Genomic DNA, 17,665 nt, shown 5'->3' with positions numbered 1-17,665 from the left:
TTGCACTTCTAGGAATGAGTCTGTGAGGAAAAATGAGTTTTCTCATAGGAAGCCGGAAATATCCACTGCTTGCTAGGAGCTCATGCTAAGGTGCAGCTTACCTATACTGCGAAGTAAACATGACCCCTAGCCTCAAGATAAACCCCAGTGTTTTCCCATCAGCAAAGTTTGGTGTACAGCTGTCTCCATGATCCCTGAGTAGATCGAGTGCTTTAAGTCCTCTATGCCTTTTTGGAGGCTTATGACAGTGGCATATGAATTCACTTCCGAGGGAGAACGTGTGTCCTGTGGGTCCCCTGTGTGTCTTCCAAGCAACATAACGCGAAACAGACTTTGGGATGAACTGTTTGTACGCAGAGGGAAGGGCAATTAATGACTTTCTTGCTTGCATAGCTACCTTTCTACAGCTTAAACCAGTCCCGGGGACACAGTTCTAGCCAGTCTTGTGTTGAATGTGGCTCTCCATTTGTGAGGACCTCTAAACTCCACGGAAACAATCCCTGTGACTAAAGTACATCCTGGGAACTCATCCCAGTCATCACTGTAGCATGGTGGGAAGGTCGACTCTAGGCCCAGCCTGATAAACAGTACAGAGGTGGTAGTGAGGGGGCGGCCGCCAGGCCAACGGTGGTTTCGGGTGGTCTCCGACGCCAGGCGCCCGACAGCTGCCTGCCTGTGGGTGCGCGCAGACGACGTGCCCCGAGCCACTGAGGCCGCCCCACTCCCACAGCTCCCTCCGCCCTGGGGCTCTGGGCGGCGGGGCCCGGCGCGGGCAGCGAGAGGCGCGGCTGCAGTGCGGGCGGTGGAAGGATGTGGAGGAGGAGGAAGAAGAGGAGGAGAAGGCGGAAGTTGGAGCCCGGGGAGAGTGGCTGTTGGTGGGCCGGGTGAAGGGAGGAGAGGGATTTACGGAGCGCGGCGCCACAACCTGGAGCCGGCGGGCCCGAGAGTGACCGAGTCAAGGCAGGCGCCAGCGGAACCGCGGCGTCGTCGGACCCGCCTCCTGGAGGAGCTCGGCCCCGTCCAGGCCCGGCCTCATTCCCACCCCGCGTTTCCTCCCCGCCACGGCCGCCTCGCTGCCGCCGGCGCCGTAGCGCTCTGCTGCCCACCCCGTCCCCGCGGCCGAGCCCGGGATTCCAGTGGAAGAAGGCCGTCCCGCGAGTGCAGGGCCAGGACACCGCGGGGGACACTGCAGCCTGAGCTCGGGAGGGGCCGCGCCGCCACCCTCTGAAAGAGGATGTCCCGACATGACAGTGTCAGCTGTGAGGCATGTTTAAAGGGAAATTTTCGAGGTCACAGATATAAGTGTTGAATTTGCAACGGTTTCCATCTTTGGGCGTCTTGTTATCAAAGTGGTGCAGCAACAACAAGGCATACAACTGACCACCCAACGCACTGCATATTAACAAGGGTAGATGTTGCTTTGTACTATGGTTCCTAAGCTTTCTCTGTAGAGGAGCCACAAGATTTTACTTGTCCCTATTGTGGAAACATTGGCTATACGGAGACATCTCTTCAAGAACATGTTACTTCTGAACATGCAGAAACATCAACAGAAGTGATTTGTCCAATATTTGCAGCATTACCTGGCGGCAGTCCTAATCATGTTACGGATGACCCTGCAGATCATCTTACACTTGAACACAGAGCCCCTAGAGATTTAGATGAATCCAGTGGTGTTCGACATATATGTAGAGTGTTTCACCCTGGCTGGGGATTGGGAAGTCCTGGTTGTGTAGGGCCACACAGATGTGTTCAAACCCAGGTGATTTGCCTCTGGAGCCCACAGAACAGACCACAGAACGGCTGCAGTATAAGCATCCATTGCACAAAGGAATCATTCTGATCACAGGTGTGGGAGGCTGGTTTCAGGCTACTAGATAAGAATTTAGATCTGGGGACCTGTAATAGCTACCGGACTGAGGACTCTCTCATCCTACTGTAGAGCCCCTTTCTACAGACATCCAGTCATCCCATCTTCCACCCTCTAGTGCCAGGCACTGTTCTAGAAACGGGCCGTCCGGTGGTGAGCACGTCTGCCAGGGTCTATGCGTTCACGGAGAAAAGTCTGAAAGCCTGTCTTGTGCTGATGCCAGCAACACCCTCACAGAACGGACCCCAGCAGTGACCCACGTCATCACAGACTCAGTCCCTAATCACACATCGTGACCTCATTTTTCTCCCTACATGTACGCCTCCGTGAATCTTCCTGCACTCTGGACCACCCTCCGGACTCATTTTCCTGTTTTCAGGCTCCTGTCACCCACCAGACCTGAGGCTCTGCACCAACTCCCTATCCCGATCAACTGCTGAGGGCAGACGTGCAGGCTGGACCACCCAGCCTGAACTCTCACCCAGTGAGGGGTGCCACCTGTAGGACAGCCTCACAAACCAGGGAGGCTAAGGAAGATAGAGGCTGTGGGCTGCCCAGTAGCCAAGAGATGTCATGTGGCCACCACCTCCTGGTAGGGACTGAGTGTTAATATACAGACCAGCTTGTGTTCATCCATCCATCCATCCATCCATCCATCCATCCACCCATCCACCCATCCACCCATCCACCCATCCATCCATCCATACATCCATCCATCCACCAATCCATCCATCCACCCATCATTCATTCAACAACAAGTATTTGTGGGGGGCCTACTATGAGCCAGGCACTGTTTGAGGCACTTGAAATACATCATTGAATAAAATAGATGTATAACTGAATCACTTTGCTGTACAGCAGATATTGACACAAAATTGTAAAGCAACTATACTTCAACAAAAAATAAATAAATTTTTAAAAAAAGGATGAGCTTAGGCCAGAGCCCTGAAGTGCCAATGGGTTTGGAACTGGCTTATTGCTGCCAACAGAGGCTGGTGATGGAGGGAGGAGGAGGGGCAGGGAGTGGAAAAGCCCAATTTTGGACCATGATCTGTCATTTCCTGATCTTGTGACCTTGGACACCTGAGCTTCCTTTTTCAGTCTTCAAGGTTTTCCATCTTGTCTTACTGGCAGAGTCATTATTTTAAAAAGACATTTCTTTCTCTAATGATTAGTGATGTTGAGCATCCTTTCATGTGTTTGTTGACAACCTGTATATCTTCTTTGGAGAAATGTCTATTTAGGTCTTCTGCCCATTTTTGGATTGGGTTGTTTGTTTTTTTCATATTGAGCTGCATGAGCTGCTTGTACATTTTGGAGATTAATCTTTTGTCAGTTGCTTCATTTGCAAATATTTTCTCCCATTCTGAGGGTTGTCTTTTCATCTTGTTTATGTTTTCCATTGCTGTGCAAAAGCCTTTAAGTTTCATTAGGTCCCATTTATTTATTTTTGTTTTTATTTCCATTTCTCTACGAGGTGGGTCAAAAAGGAGAACAGTATGGAGGTTCCTTAAAAAACTAAAGATAGAACTACCATATGACCTAGCAATCCCACTACTGGGCATATGCTCTGAGAAAACTGTAATTCAAAAAGAGTCATGTACCACAATGCTCAATGCAGCTCTATTTACAATAGCCTGGACATGGAAGCAACCTAAGTGTCCATCGACAGATGAATGGATAAAGAAGATGTGGTACATATATACAATGGAACATTACTCAGCCATAAAAAGAAACGAAATTGAGTTATTTGTAGTGAGGTGGATGGACTTAGAGACTGTCATACAGAGCGAAGTAAGTCATAAAGAGAAAAACAAATACTGTATGCTAACACATATATATGGAATCTAAAAAAAAAAAAAAAATTCTGAAGAACCTAGGGGCAGGACAGGAATAAAGAGGCAGACGTAGAGAATGGACTTGAGGACACGGGGAGGGGGAAGGGTAAGCTGGGACGAAGTGAGAGAGTGGCATAATGGACTTATATGTACTACCAAATGTAAAATAGATAGCTAGTGGGAAGCAGCTGCATAGCACAGGGAGATCAGCTCAGTGCTTTGTGACCACCTAGAGAGGTGGGATAGGGAGGGTGGGAGGGAGACGCAAGAGGGAGGGGATGGGGGATATATGTATATGTATAGCTGATTCACTTTGTTATACAGCAGAAACTAACACACCATTGTAAAGCAATTATACTCCAATAAAGATGTTAAAAAAAAAAGACATTTCTTGTGGAAGCCAAACTTATGATTATTACAGGTCAACTCAAAAGGACATCTGCTCTGATTGAGAAGGGGAGGGTTCGGGGGGCCCAGAGCCCTGCCAAACAGAATGTCCCCCCAGACTGTGTGTGTTTAGGTGGCTCCTGGGGCGTCTCCATCCCACCCCGGGGCTCTGCGGGATATCTGTGAAGCCCCAGCCTGGGATCCCGAAGGCCCTCAGCCTCTGACAGGTGGTGATTTTGTGACTTAGAACTGCTGCTGGGATTCTTGGTGTAGCAGCTGGGGATGAGTGAGCTGGCAGTGGGTGTGGAGGGGGCTAAGGGAACAGAGGTCTGGAGCAGCAGGAGAGGACCAGGGGACGGACCACGGATTCCCAGGGAACAGTAATTCCCTTGACAACAGCCTGCCTGCTTGGGACGGGACATCCTCCTGGGACTTCCTTCTCTGGGGGTCTCTCAGTTGTGCTGCTCTTCAGGAGACCTCCCCTGTCAGGATCCCCGCCCTCTTACAGCAGATGCACCAGGCATTTGCCTGCTGGTTTCTAAACCTTTTACTTCTTACTGTGTAATATCCCAGTTGGAGATGGGAAGATGGATAGAACACAGCCCTGCCCTGGAGGCACTAAGGGTCTGGGGGGAGGATGCTGGATGGGAGGGGGTTATTTGCATGTGGGATGGAGACCTGCACAGAGGCAGCTCTAGGGCGGAGGGGGGCGCCACTGCCACCATCTGGGGGAGGCCGGGAAGTGAAGCTGGAGCTGCTCAAGGAGTGATGGGGGAGCCAGGAGGGACCCTGGGCGAAGTAGCAGTGTGAGTTCTTTCTTCACAGCCCTACTCTTTCTCCACTTTTACGTCTTTTGCGAATTGGCTAGTTGCCATTTATGAATCATAAGTAATTGTCTGATCTGGGAGAAGGGATTTCTGCACGCCCACTGCTGAAAGCTGCCGACAGCAGGCTGTGGGCAGCAGGCTCCCTCCCAGGAGCTGAGTGCTGCGCCAGCCCAGAGTGGGTGCCCAGTAGCAACTCAGCTAGTGGGTGGATCAGAGTGACCTCCTGCACAATTAGATTCCTGTGTTGATCAGAAAAGATGAGGGGCTGACATGCCCTCTCTGGGGTGTGGGAGCACTCAGGAGCATGGCCGAGTATGTGGGTGAAGCTGGGAGAGAGCAGGGCTGTCCTCTCCCTTCCCAAGGGTGGAGGAGGTGGACCCGGGGCTGCTGCTTCCATGGGACTTGCCCCGAGCAGCCTGGCTCCCGAAAGAAGCTCTGCTTAGAGGTCAGGTGGGAGGCTTGGAGTGTCAAGTCTTCGTGCAGAAATAGGGGAGCAACCTGAGTCCACACTCACAGCGGGCAACGTCCAGCCTTTTCTGTAAAGTCCCACATAGTGAGTAGTTCTGACTTTGTGGGCAACGGTCCCTTTTGCAACCACTCAGCTCTGCTGTTTTAATGCAAAAGCAACACTAGACCACATGTAAGTGCTTGGGTGTAGCTGTGCTCCAGTGAAATGTTACTTACACAGCAGGCAATATACTGGATTTGGCCCCCGGGCTGTAGTTTGCTATCCCTTCTCTAAGCTTATGACTCTGACTTGATGCCTTGATTTTGGTCTCTTGTGTTCCTGACCTTCTTTTCTTTGTGTTGAATCTCTTTGCTGATCATGACTTCTGTATTTCTGACATGAGCTTGGTCTCCCAGCTGCACCCACTGGCTATGTCTCCTATTTGGGCTGGACTCCAGCTCCGACTGCCCCACCGTAACTACACACATGGAGACAGCGATGCCAGAGGACAGAGCAGAATTGCTCAAGAAGGAAAACTGCGAGTGCCCATCTCTGCGACGGATGGTGAGGAAGATAATTCAGCCAGCCTGGTTCTCCAAGCTCAGCTGAGGCTCCAATTCAGAGTCTCTCTGGCACAAAACCAACCTCAGAGAGTTGGGGGTTGAGGGAGACATTTGGGGACTCTGGTCCAGGCTGGCTTATATGGCTTTGAGAGTCTGGGGTGAAATATCTTTTGGCTTTTTTTGGATGTCATCTGAAACCAGTGGAGGCCCTCAGAGGACATGCCTGTCCTTCTGTCGTCCTGCGGTCACTTTGTCTCCCCACCTCTAGCTTGACCTCTGGGGTGTCACCCTTTCTTCACGGGCATGAAGCCTATAGGAATTGGATGGTGCCCTGGAGGTCACTGGATCTAATTTCACTATGTTTTACTGACGAGTCAACCAAAATTCAGAGAGATGAATAACTCACCCAGCATCACACAGCTGTGAGCCCAGGTCTCCTGGCTCTGGCATCTGTCTTTGTCTTGCACATACTCCCCACTTGTACTCCCTTCTTGATGCCTTTCTCGTGAATTTCCTGAGTCATTCACATTTTCTTTTCTTTTCTTTTTTTTTTTTTTTGATTTGGTAACATTTTATTTTATTTTATTTTATTGGAGTATAGTTGCTTTACCATGTTGTGTTAGTTTCTGCTGTACAGCAAAGTGAATCAGCTATATGTATACATATATTCCCCTCTTTTTTGGATTTCCCTCTCATTTAGGTCACCACAGAGCACTGAGTAGAGTTCCCTGTGCTATACAGTAGGTTCTCATCAGTTATCTATTTTATACACGGTATCAGTAGTGTGTATATGTCAATCCCAATCTCCCCATTCCTCCCGCGCCCCCTTCCCCCCCTTGGTATCCATATGTCTTTTTCTCTACATCTGTGTCTCTATTTCTGCTTTGCAAATAAGTTCATCGGTACCATTTTTCTAGATTCCACATATACGCATTAATATATGATATTTGTTTTTCTTTCTGACCTACTTCACTCTGTATGGTAGTCTCTAGGTCCATCCGTGTCTACAAATGACCCAATTTCGTTCCTTTTTACGGCTGAGTAACATCTTCTTTATCCATTCGTCTGTCGATGGGCATTTAGGTTGCTTCCATGACCTGGCTATTGTAAATAGTGCTGCAGTGAACATTGGGGTGCATGTGTCTTTTTGAATTATGGTTTTCTCTGGGTGTATGTCCAGGAGTGGGATTGCTGGGTCGTATGGTAGCTCAGAAAATGCCAACACCATGAAAAAGACACACAGGAAGCCTCTTCACCACAACCACTGACTGTGTTCCAACTTCCTCCTGCTCTAACCTATCCCCCATCCCAGCCAGGAAACCACCTTGGGCGGCAGGTAAAGCATCCTCCGCAGGTAGCTGGTGGTGCTGCTTGAGTGAGGGTTCATTAGGAGAAGTAATTATTCACCTACCTCATGCAGAACAAACTGCCTTCCTCTCACCCCTCAACCCCCTGTGAGTCGTTAGAAAGCAGAACGTCGTCGTCTGTATTCTCTCCATAAAATGTGCATTCCGGTGGTGTGAAGTGATGGGTATTCTTCCTTTGTTTTAAAAAAGGCAAACACGAAGCGAAAACAAGAGGACCGAGGAGATCTAATTAAGCCTCCATAAAGCTGGGGCTGGTATCTCTGAGATCTGGCTGGAGCGAGATTGCTGTTCTCCTTCCACCCTGTCACTGATATAAATGAGTTCTTAATTCCTCCTTTTGTGCACAACAGGTTATCATGTTCCTATTCATTAAGTGACTTCGGGGTCCTGCAGCAGAGCTTAATGGGAGTTGAAATTAGCAGCCTCTGGCTTTAGTACTGGGGCCAGAATAGGGAGTCCTGGGAAAAGGAATCAGTTTCCCTGGATTTCGAGGCAGAGGGACTCAGACGCCTCTGAGTGACCTTGGAGGTACTTGAAGGTCAGTCCCATCAATTGCCGCTCACTGCCCACAGGATGAAGTTCAAGCCCCTTTTTGTGGACTGAAGGTGCTTTGGGCTGGTTCCTCTGTAGCTTCCCTCTCCCAGCTACCTGGTCTCTTCTCTTGCCCCCTCTCCCCGACCACACACACTGTGGCCACAGGACATCGTCTCTGGGCAGCCCTGCTGTTTCATGCTTCTGGAATGCCCGTCTCGCTCCTCCTGCTGCCATTGTTCAACGCTCACCTCCAGGAGGACATTTCTAACCGCTAGACATGACCATCAGACTTCTCCCTCCACACCCTTGAAAACACCCCTGACCATGCCCACTGCACCTCCTTCTGGTCCTGCCTGGATCACAGACACCGTGATGGGATGGGTTCTTCTTCAGATCCACAGGGCTTCACTGGGTGTGGGACACATGGCATTCCACGCTCATCAGGGTGGGAAGGAAGGACCTAGGATGAGGGGAAGGTGGAGAAGGGCAAGGTGGCCATAGAGGAGGGAAGGGCCATTGAATACTCCTCTGGATCTGGGCGTCTGGGGGAGAAGTGGGATGGCACTCTGCTCCCTGGCTCCATCCTTGGTTCACTCAACTGCACTGAACATAGGCTCTTAGCAAGTTTCTTCCTCAGCGTTTCTGTCCTCACTCTACCTCTAAGCTTCATCATCGCCTCTCACCACTACCCCGATTTGTCGGACTCACAAATTCAGGGTGCATAGGTGCTTCCTCAGGACCACTTGGAGGCAGAAGAGTTTTAAACAGGATGTGATCCCTCATAAGAACATCCCCTCAGCCTCCAGTCCTGGAGACTCAGGGTATGTGCTGCAGTTCTAGGTGCCTATTTGTTTCAGGTGCAGATCTCTTTAATTATCAGTAAGGTCACACCTCAGATGCAGACGGCTCTTTTATGATTACTATTAATTTTGCTGTGCCTATCAGATGTGCATTTTAAGTCAGGTTCTGCAGAAGCAGACCAAGGAAATCTTCTAGGAGAAAGTGGGAAGGGTGCGGGAGAGCAGACGGGGGAGGGAAGAGGCCAAGGGAGGGGGCCGCCCTGGAGCCGCAGTCACTCCTCTGTTCATCTGCTCAGCCCAGTTGCTGGGTTTTCACACCCAAATCCGCTCTTGCCTAAGGGGGAGGGGAGTGTAAACTCCCAGTCGCCTCAGTTCTCTGAGCCCAGCTGACTCTGGGAGCCCGGGGCAGACCTGAGAAGCAGTCCAGGTGCAGGTCTTAGACACGAAGCCTGCAGAGGTGGGGAGGTGGGTGCACACACAGAAGGGGGTTCAGTGGGTCCGGGTGGACTACAAGTCCCATCTACTGCAGCATGTGCCCCGAACCTAACATCACTAAAAGCCACAGACCTGGGCTTCCCTGGTGGCGCAGTGGTTGAGAATCTGCCTACCAATGCAGGGGACACGGGTTCGAGCCCTGGTCTGGGAAGATCCCACATGCCGCGGAGCAACTGGGCCCGTGAGCCACAGCTATTGAGCCTGCGTGTCTGGAGCTCGTGCTCTGAAACAAGAGAGGCATGCACACCGCGATGAAGAGTGGCCCCCACTTGCCACAACTGGAGAAAGCCCTCGCACAGAAACGAAGACCCAACACAGCCAAAAATAAATAAATAAATAAATAAATAAAACAAAACAAACAAACAAAAAACTTAAAAAACAACAAACAAACAAACAAACCACAGACCTTACACACCACAGCCTTGCCTTGCTATCTACTGCAGGGAAAACGAGGCCAAAAGGAGGACAGGGATTCCTTCAAGATCCCATAGATCATGAGGGGCAGAGCTGGGACTTGAATGCAGACCTTCTGACCTTAGCCGAACCCCCTTGCCTGGTGTCCAGGCTTCCTTATCAATATGGTACAAGCAAAAGATGCCCACCGGTAACCCAATCAGATAAAACTCAGTACTTTGGTTCTTAATTATTTTCAAAGTAATTCATAATAATGCAAAGAGATTTCTTCTCTTTAAAAAACATTTACAGATTTCCATTAAACTGCAAGGTCCCCTAGTGTCTGTGAGGTCAGCTATTTTACAAGAAACTGAATACATGCTGTATTTCCAGTTACTTGCCCCTCTGCCCTGCCGTCCTCCTCTGCGTCCCGTCCCACTGTTCCCTGAGATGTGGACAAGCAACTTGCCTGCTTTCCCGCAGGTGACGAGTGGATGAAATGGGAAGAAAACCCAGGCCCCGTATTAAATCAAGTTGACGGTCAGTCCTGTCCCTAAGACTAAAGCTTTTATTTTTCTGTTGCAGATTCTAAAGGAAACAATGAAATTGCTACATGGGGCCCGTGTGTTTGTTATCATCAAAAGTGGATTGTTCAGCTGATTGTCAAGAAATGGGGATCATCTTTGCAAGTTTATCTTATGTGACCTCTGCATAAACGCTAAGCTCTAGCCTGTGAGGACTGCCGTGCCTTGAACCCTGGCAAACCTGAGACGCGCCTCTCCATTGCACTAAACTCTTCAGCAACGTTTCTCAAGCAAATTATCCAGCTGCTCCTCTCTTCCCTACAGGACACATTTGCCGTCCTCACCATGGCTATTCAGGGGACAGAGAATGAGTGAGTTTGACACAATCTGCTGTCCTGGGCTCTCCACCAAAACTGCATCTTTTCTATGTTGGTCAAACACCCAAACTGAAAAGGCAGAAGGTGGCTGGAGCATCGTTACCAGCAAATGTTGACAGAGTCACAATCCCTGCTAATAGCATTTTAAAAATGAGCGGTTTTGCCACTCAAATTCTCTGAGCACTATTAACAAGTCACACGGAAAAGCAATACAGACGTTTGACAAAGAGCAATTAGAGTTTACAGTGCGTTTGAGTGAGGATTCCAGCAGGCTGGCAGAGGTGAGAAAGTGCAGATCCAATCCGGGATCTTTGTCATCCATGCAAAACAAACCCAAGTTGTCTGGGGTGGGGACAGCGTGGAGGGGAGCGTGCGGGACAGAGTCTAATTGAAAACTGACAAATGAAACTAACAATTGTCAGGACCAAGTAAACACACAGCTTCCTAGGCAGATCTGACAATCCTTGGGAGATTTCTTATTCCCTGTCCAAGACAGAAAGCGTAACTGAGCAGGACCCTATGCAAGTCTGCCTGCTTCTTATTTGCAGAAAAACTTTAGCCTCCTAGGCCTTCCCCTAATTCCTAAGAACAAATTTAATCAGAGAAGTGAGAAAATGCAGAAACAAAGGGAAACAGTCAAGCATGACAAAAGAATAATAATTTCGCCATTAAACAAAGTCAAAGACCTTTTGTTCCTCCTCAAGGGCTGTAGATAATATTCTGAGCCGTGTCCTTTGAGCTGTTTTGCAGATACCGAAACCCCCTCCAGGTGGGAGAAGTTGGCTGCATGCTGCCCACCACCACATAGACTGCAGACCGGTTGGACCCAGAAGGTTGAAGATGTTGACTCCTGATTAGCTCACCAACAACCAATCAGAAGAATGCCCACAAGCTGATCACGCACTCCGCTACCCTCTCCATAGCCCTATCTTTAAAAACCTTCCCCTGAAATACATCAGGGAGTTCGAGCCTTTTAAGCACTAGCTGCTTGGACTCCTTGCTTCGTGCCCTGCAATAAACACTGCACTTTCCTTCATCACGACCCAATGTCAGTAGATTGGTTTTACTGCCCGCACGTGAGCAGACCCAAGTTTTGTTTGCTAACAAAAGTGCTTTCCTGGTTTGGGTGCTTGACAATGATCCCACCTAGGCTAATGTCCATTGAGACTGTGGATTTCTTTTAAAGAGATGCTCCTAAGGGATTGTCTGCTTTTGGGACTTGGATTCCTTTTACGTGAAAGTGAATGTGCGTTACAGTGATGTTTGCTTTAATTCACCCACAGCTTTTAGAGTCCTGGACATGCGGCCTGAAACCCAGAAAATCCATCTGGAATTGGACAACCACACCATCGCTGAGGCACAAGCAGGGCCTAGCAAGATCGCTTATAGACAGGAGCGAGCCTCCCAGGAGGAAAGTTATTACTCCAAGCTTCTTCTTACTTTAAGTTACTTTAGAGCTGCAGAATTCTTTGCAATGTAAAACGTGCACGGTGCCTCTCAATTGCAGAGTATAAAGTGGGGAGAAGGTGGTTCAGGGCCAATCAGGAGTCTCTTGTTATAGCTTAATTTGGGGGGGATTTTCCATGCCTTAATAATTGTGTCTGCTGTTGGTGGGAAAGTAAATTGGTGCAGCCACTATGGAGAACAGTATGGAAGCTCCTTAAAAAACTAAAAATAGAGCTACCATATGACCCAGCAATCCCACTACTGGGCATATACCCAGAGAAAAACCATTCTTCGATAAAATACATGCACCCCAGTGTTTATTGCAGCACTATTCACAATAGCCAAGACATGGAAGCAACCTAATTGTCCACCAACAGAGGAATGGATAAAGAAGATATGGTAGCTATGTGTAATGGAATATTATTCAGCCATAAAAAAGAATGAAATAATGCCATTTGTAGCAACATGGATGGACTTAAGAGATCATTATACTACGTGAAGTAAGTCAGACAGAGAAAGACAAATATCATATGACATCACTTATATGTGGAATCTTTAAAAATGATACAAATGAACTTATTTACAAAACAGAAATAGACTCACAGACATAGAAAACAAACTTATGGTTACCAAAGGCAAAAGGTGGGGAGGGATAAATTAGTAGGTTGGGATTAACATATACACACTACTATATATAAAGTAAATAATCAACAAGGACCTACTGTATGGCACAGGGAACTCTACTCAGTACTCTGTAATAACCTATATGGGAAAAGAATCTGAAAAAGAATAGATATATGTATATGTCTAACTAAATCACCTTGCTGTACGCCTGAAACTAACACAACATTTTAAATCAAATATACTCCAATATAAATTTTTTTAAAATAGTTGTGTCTGCGTCAAAAAGAAAGGTTCCTGCAATTAACATTTAGAGCCTTGTGCAAGTAGCCAGAGGAGGTGGTGAAATTACCTCCTTGAATCTCTGCAACTGTTTATTTTCTGGATGGAGGAAGATGAAAGAATTAGGTCAGCTCTAGAAACCACCCAGCCTTAAGATATTGTGATGCTGTGAAGTTCAGATTTTATATCACAAGTTCTGAGCCTGCTTTCTCATACGTCAAATGAGAATAATACAAGTGCCTCTGTCGTCGCGTTGTTTATGTGCTCTGGGACTTACATAAGATAGTATACATGATGGTAGAATGCCTGGTATGTACTAAGTGCTCACAGATGTTAACTGTTATTATTCTTATTTCTGAAGCTAAGGTCACCAGACTTAGAAGTAAGAAACCAACATAAGAAATACAAAAAATATATATAAGAAGTCCTTGGTTTTCTTATTCGGACAATGGGTTGCTTTGAGAATCCAATGAGATCATGTATGTAAAAGCACAGATAAATGAGTAAGTGAAATGCACACCTGTAAGAGTCCTATAAAACAGCTTGCAATGTCCTTTCACCTATGCACAGGGTCACCCCCTTTAGCTATGTGGACCTTTTCCTTCTCATTTTCTTGTGTGTGACTTAAGGAAACGCCCCTGCCGGTAATATGTGAGGGATGAGTATCTCCCTTGGTTACAGACAGGAGTCAACAGGTGCTTCCCCAAGAGGGGGATGGCGAGGGGCAGGGGGAGGCTCCCGAGGGACGCAGTGGCCGCAGCCCTCCTGGGTGTGTGGCTTTGTCCTTGAATCTGATCCATTCAGTTCTGGGTCCTTCCGGACCCGGGAGGGCTCAGTTGTATTTGGGAAATGGAAGCAGCCTAATAGCTCATCCAATGATCATGAAGACCTCTACTTTGAAAGCCTTTGGGGGACCTCTGTTTCTGTAGGATGGAGGGCTGGCCTGGGGGAGGGGCCATGTTCACAGTTGTTTGGGCCCTGGGCCACCCTCTCAAACCCTTCTGGACTCTTCTGAGGTGATGGCCAGGAAACCAAGTCCTTAGCTACCTCTGGTCACTTCTGTGGGTCTGTGTGTAAGCAGTGGACCCTCGGCACGAGCTCCTGGTCCCTCACTCTGCCCGCCTTATACACAGGACTGGGCTGGTTTGATAAGGCCCCATCCTTATCAAAGGCACTGCATCCCCTTCTGGGTCTGGGTCCCCAAGAGCAGCCCCTCCTTGTAGTTCAGACTCTCCCCAAGCCCTGAGGCCCAGGCTTTGATTGCATGAGACCTCTGACCTCTGTCCTCTGACCCTGGATGCATCAGGTGTAGTCTGTGCTCATCTCCCCCAGGACCCCACTCCCGGGGGATATTCTAAAGGACCCACCAACGAACCCTTCTCTCACCTAGGGCACCTACTGGCTCCACTCAGTTTCTTTTGATTTTAAGCAAGAGAAAGAGACTCTGACTTCTCTGGGAGCAAGGAGGGAAGAGTCAACAGAAGCTATCAGCTGGAGATTGCCGGTGTCCAGCAAGGCTGTTCTTTCCTCCTCCGTAGTAATGGTGTTAAAGCAGGAGGGGACCCTCCAGCGGGGCCCACATTCGCAGCCCCAGCCTTACAGCTGGGGCGACCAGAGTTTGAGTGGGGGTTTCATGTGCTGCCGCTAGGCTGCGCCCCAAGACCTTGCAGGCACATCCTTCACATCTCTCCCTCCTTCTCTGGGTGGAGTAGCCTTACTGCAGTGACTTTGGGACACTCGTGGAGCTGAGGATGACAGGGCGGCTGGCAGTGAGCTGTACTGTCCCTTTACAAGGAATGAGCTTATGCTTGGCTGGAGCGCTTGTGTTTGGGGCTCTGCGTTTTAGCCGTTTCACCTTGACCCTCATGAATTCAGGACTGTGAATCGAGAGAGATGTGGAACAACTAAGGCTGGAGGAGGTGGAGGCAGCTTTGGATGTCCCAGCAGCAGGATCTTACTAGGATCCTGCCATTACTAGGACCCTCTTCATAGTCACTACCGGGCCTTCTATTGGTGTGGGTTTCAGACATCCGTGAGATGAGGAAACTGTCCCAGCTTCGGTCTGGGGAACACCCTGCCAGAGAGGCAGGGTCGTCACAGAAGCATGAACACTGAGGTCCCCCACCTCTTTGTATCTCAGTCTTTTCTGGAAAAGACGACCACTGGGCACTCTTTTTTCTTATACCAGGTATGTGCCAGAATCAGATGAGGCCAGGAACACAGGGGGAGCCAGGAATTTGGATTTTGGTGGGGAAGACAGGTGATTGAATAGACACAATTTGGAGAGGCAAGAGCTATACCTGAGGTTCTTATGGGCTATTCTGAGAGCTCAAGGGAGAGACTGCTAACAGGACCAGAGGAAGAAGCTTAGGACGCTGTGCTATGTTGAAAGCAGTGTTACTGTTGTGGAAGGACTCAGCCTGACTTGAGATGACAGAGCAGCTCTAGCAAGTGGCCTAGAGCAAGTTACATCAATTACCACCCTGAGCATGCTTCCTCATTTGTGAAATGAAGATGATACTACAACCTTCTTGCTAGGGCAGAGCTCTAGCTGTGCTGGGAGTGAGGAGGGGAGATGCAGAAAGGAAGGGAGAGGAGGTGCCATCCTTGTTCTGCCTGGATTGTAAGCCCCTCTTTTGCCCCTTTCCTGTTTGTCTATTTCTGTTCCCCTTAAGCCTTAATCCTAAAAATGAGATCACTAGGTAACATTTAACCTCACTCCTGATCTTTGCTTTACTGAATGTACACAATGCCTCGCTTAACCTGTGGATTCCTTCCCTGGATTAAAAGGAGTAAGAATGAAGAATTAAGCAGTTAACGAATGGCTGACTCTCTACCCCGAGTTTCCCCCTTAGCAAATTTGCAGGTGGACCACACAGGCAAGACAGCATCCAAAGGAAGATCAAGAGAAGCCAGCAGTCTGCACACAATGGAAAAATGGTGAAGAATCTGACCTCCTACCTTAATGATCAACTGAGATCATTTCCCCTTTTGCCCTTTAAAAATTGTCATGACTGAGAAGAATCTTTGGAGTTGGTCTCTGGACATGAGTCCACCTTCTCCCCTTCCTTTCTATTGACACTTTCTCTTTGATTATTGGCTTTCGAGCAGTGAGCAGGCAAATCTGAGTTTGGTAACAGGATGGTATTTGTGAGTAGATATCCCTGGATGCACAATTGTCTGTAATGAATCTGTTGCCAAAGGCTATTCTCATGTGATCTGGTTACCACCTGTGATGATTAGTTTTATGTGTTAAATTGGCTGGTCTATAGTGTCTGGTTATTCAATCCAACACTAGCTTAGGAGTTGTTGTAAGGGGATTTTGTAGATGTCGTTGATATCTACAATCAGCTGACTTTAAGTAAAGGAGATTATTCTTGATAATGTAGGTAGGCCTCATGCAATCAGTTGGAAGGTCTTAAAGGCAAAACCAAGGCTTACCTGAGAAAGACGTAACAGCAGCCTCAACTCCTGCCTGAGAGTTTGCAGCCTGCTGGCCTGCCCTACGGATTTCAAACTTTGCCAGCCCCAACGAGAGTATAAGCCAATTCCTGGAATGCATCTCTTTGTCTCTCTACATACAGATGAAATACCTCTCTACCCTGCCCCATTCTATCTTCTATCTATCTATCTATCTATCTATCTATCTATCTATCTATCTATCTATCTATCTATCTATCTATCTATCTATCTAATAGCCCATCTCTTGTTGCTACGATCTATTATTTATTCCTTTTTATTCTCATTCCCTTTTCCTTCCCTCTCTTAAGAAATCTTTCTAATGTACTTGTTACATATTCTTTCATTTTGATTTGTGTTATAGCAGATTATGTATCATATAGTATGCAAGTATTTTAATGTATATAAATAGAATTGGGTTGTTTCCTTCTTCTTCTTCTTCTTTTTTTTTTTTTTTTTTAAATGCAGCAATGTGTTTGTATCTTCCTGTTGGTCTGTGTACTTCTGGTCTGTTGCTTCTAACTGCTGCAGAGTGTTCCATCATGTGTGTCCGTCATATTTATTCCATCCTTTCCCCATAAATGGACACTCCCCACACAATCAGTGCTCAATAACTGGCCTCACATGGGCACCTTTGAGAGTTTCTCTGTGATCTACACCCAGGAGCAGACTTGCTGGGCCATGGAGTATTTGAGTGCTTAATCTAAGCACTTCGAGAATGGTCCCCAGAATGGCTGCACCCTCTACACTGCTCACCAACACTATCCAGGGTCTCCCACATCTCCACATCCTCAAAACCCACTGGCTTTATCCAGTTTTCTAATTTTTGCTAAGTTAGTAGTTGTTAAGTGATGGAGCCTTATTGCTTAATTTGCATTTCTCTAATTATTAATCCATGTGAGCCTCTCTCCATGTGCTTGTGCCTCCAGGATTTCCCTTTTGTGAGTTGACTGTTCATGGTTATCGATCATTTTCTTTGGGGGTTTCTGACTTTATCTTGTTGATTTTTTGATTTGTGGGAGTTCCTTGAAGATTTTTCGATATTAGTCTCTTGTCAATTTTAAACGCTGTAAATACCCCTTTTCATTTTACTATTTAACTTTCATTGTAGAAAAATCCTTAATTTTGACGTTTTCAAATCCATTAATTTTTTTTTACCCTATGCCTTTTAGATTTTGTTTATGAAGTTCCTTTCTAGCCCTAGATCATACACCTATTGGCTTCTGTCATTATCTATTTACATTACAGTTTTATCTGTCGATTGTAGATATTTAGTCCTTCTGGAGTCTATCTTGAAATGTTGGGTTAGATAAAGATCCAGTTCTATTTTTCTTAATCTAGTGAGCCAACTTTCCCAACACCTTATACTAATAGTCTGTTCCAGTTTAATTTGTGGGGCTGTACCATTCCCGAATATCCACAGAGCTCTGTCTT

At 47.5% G+C, this 17,665-nt stretch overlaps 1 pseudogene; it reads right to left on the bottom strand.

Annotated features, from left to right (window-relative positions):
- Positions 1–955: 955 nt before the first annotated feature.
- LOC133101711 (dipeptidase 2-like) overlaps positions 956–17,665 on the bottom strand; it is a 50,853-nt pseudogene continuing 34,143 nt past the window's right edge.

The sequence above is a fragment of the Eubalaena glacialis genome, chromosome 11, assembly GCF_028564815.1.
Source record: "Eubalaena glacialis isolate mEubGla1 chromosome 11, mEubGla1.1.hap2.+ XY, whole genome shotgun sequence".
In the NCBI taxonomy this organism is placed as follows: domain Eukaryota; kingdom Metazoa; phylum Chordata; class Mammalia; order Artiodactyla; family Balaenidae; genus Eubalaena; species Eubalaena glacialis.
This window is presented reverse-complemented; position numbering and strand designations above follow the sequence as displayed.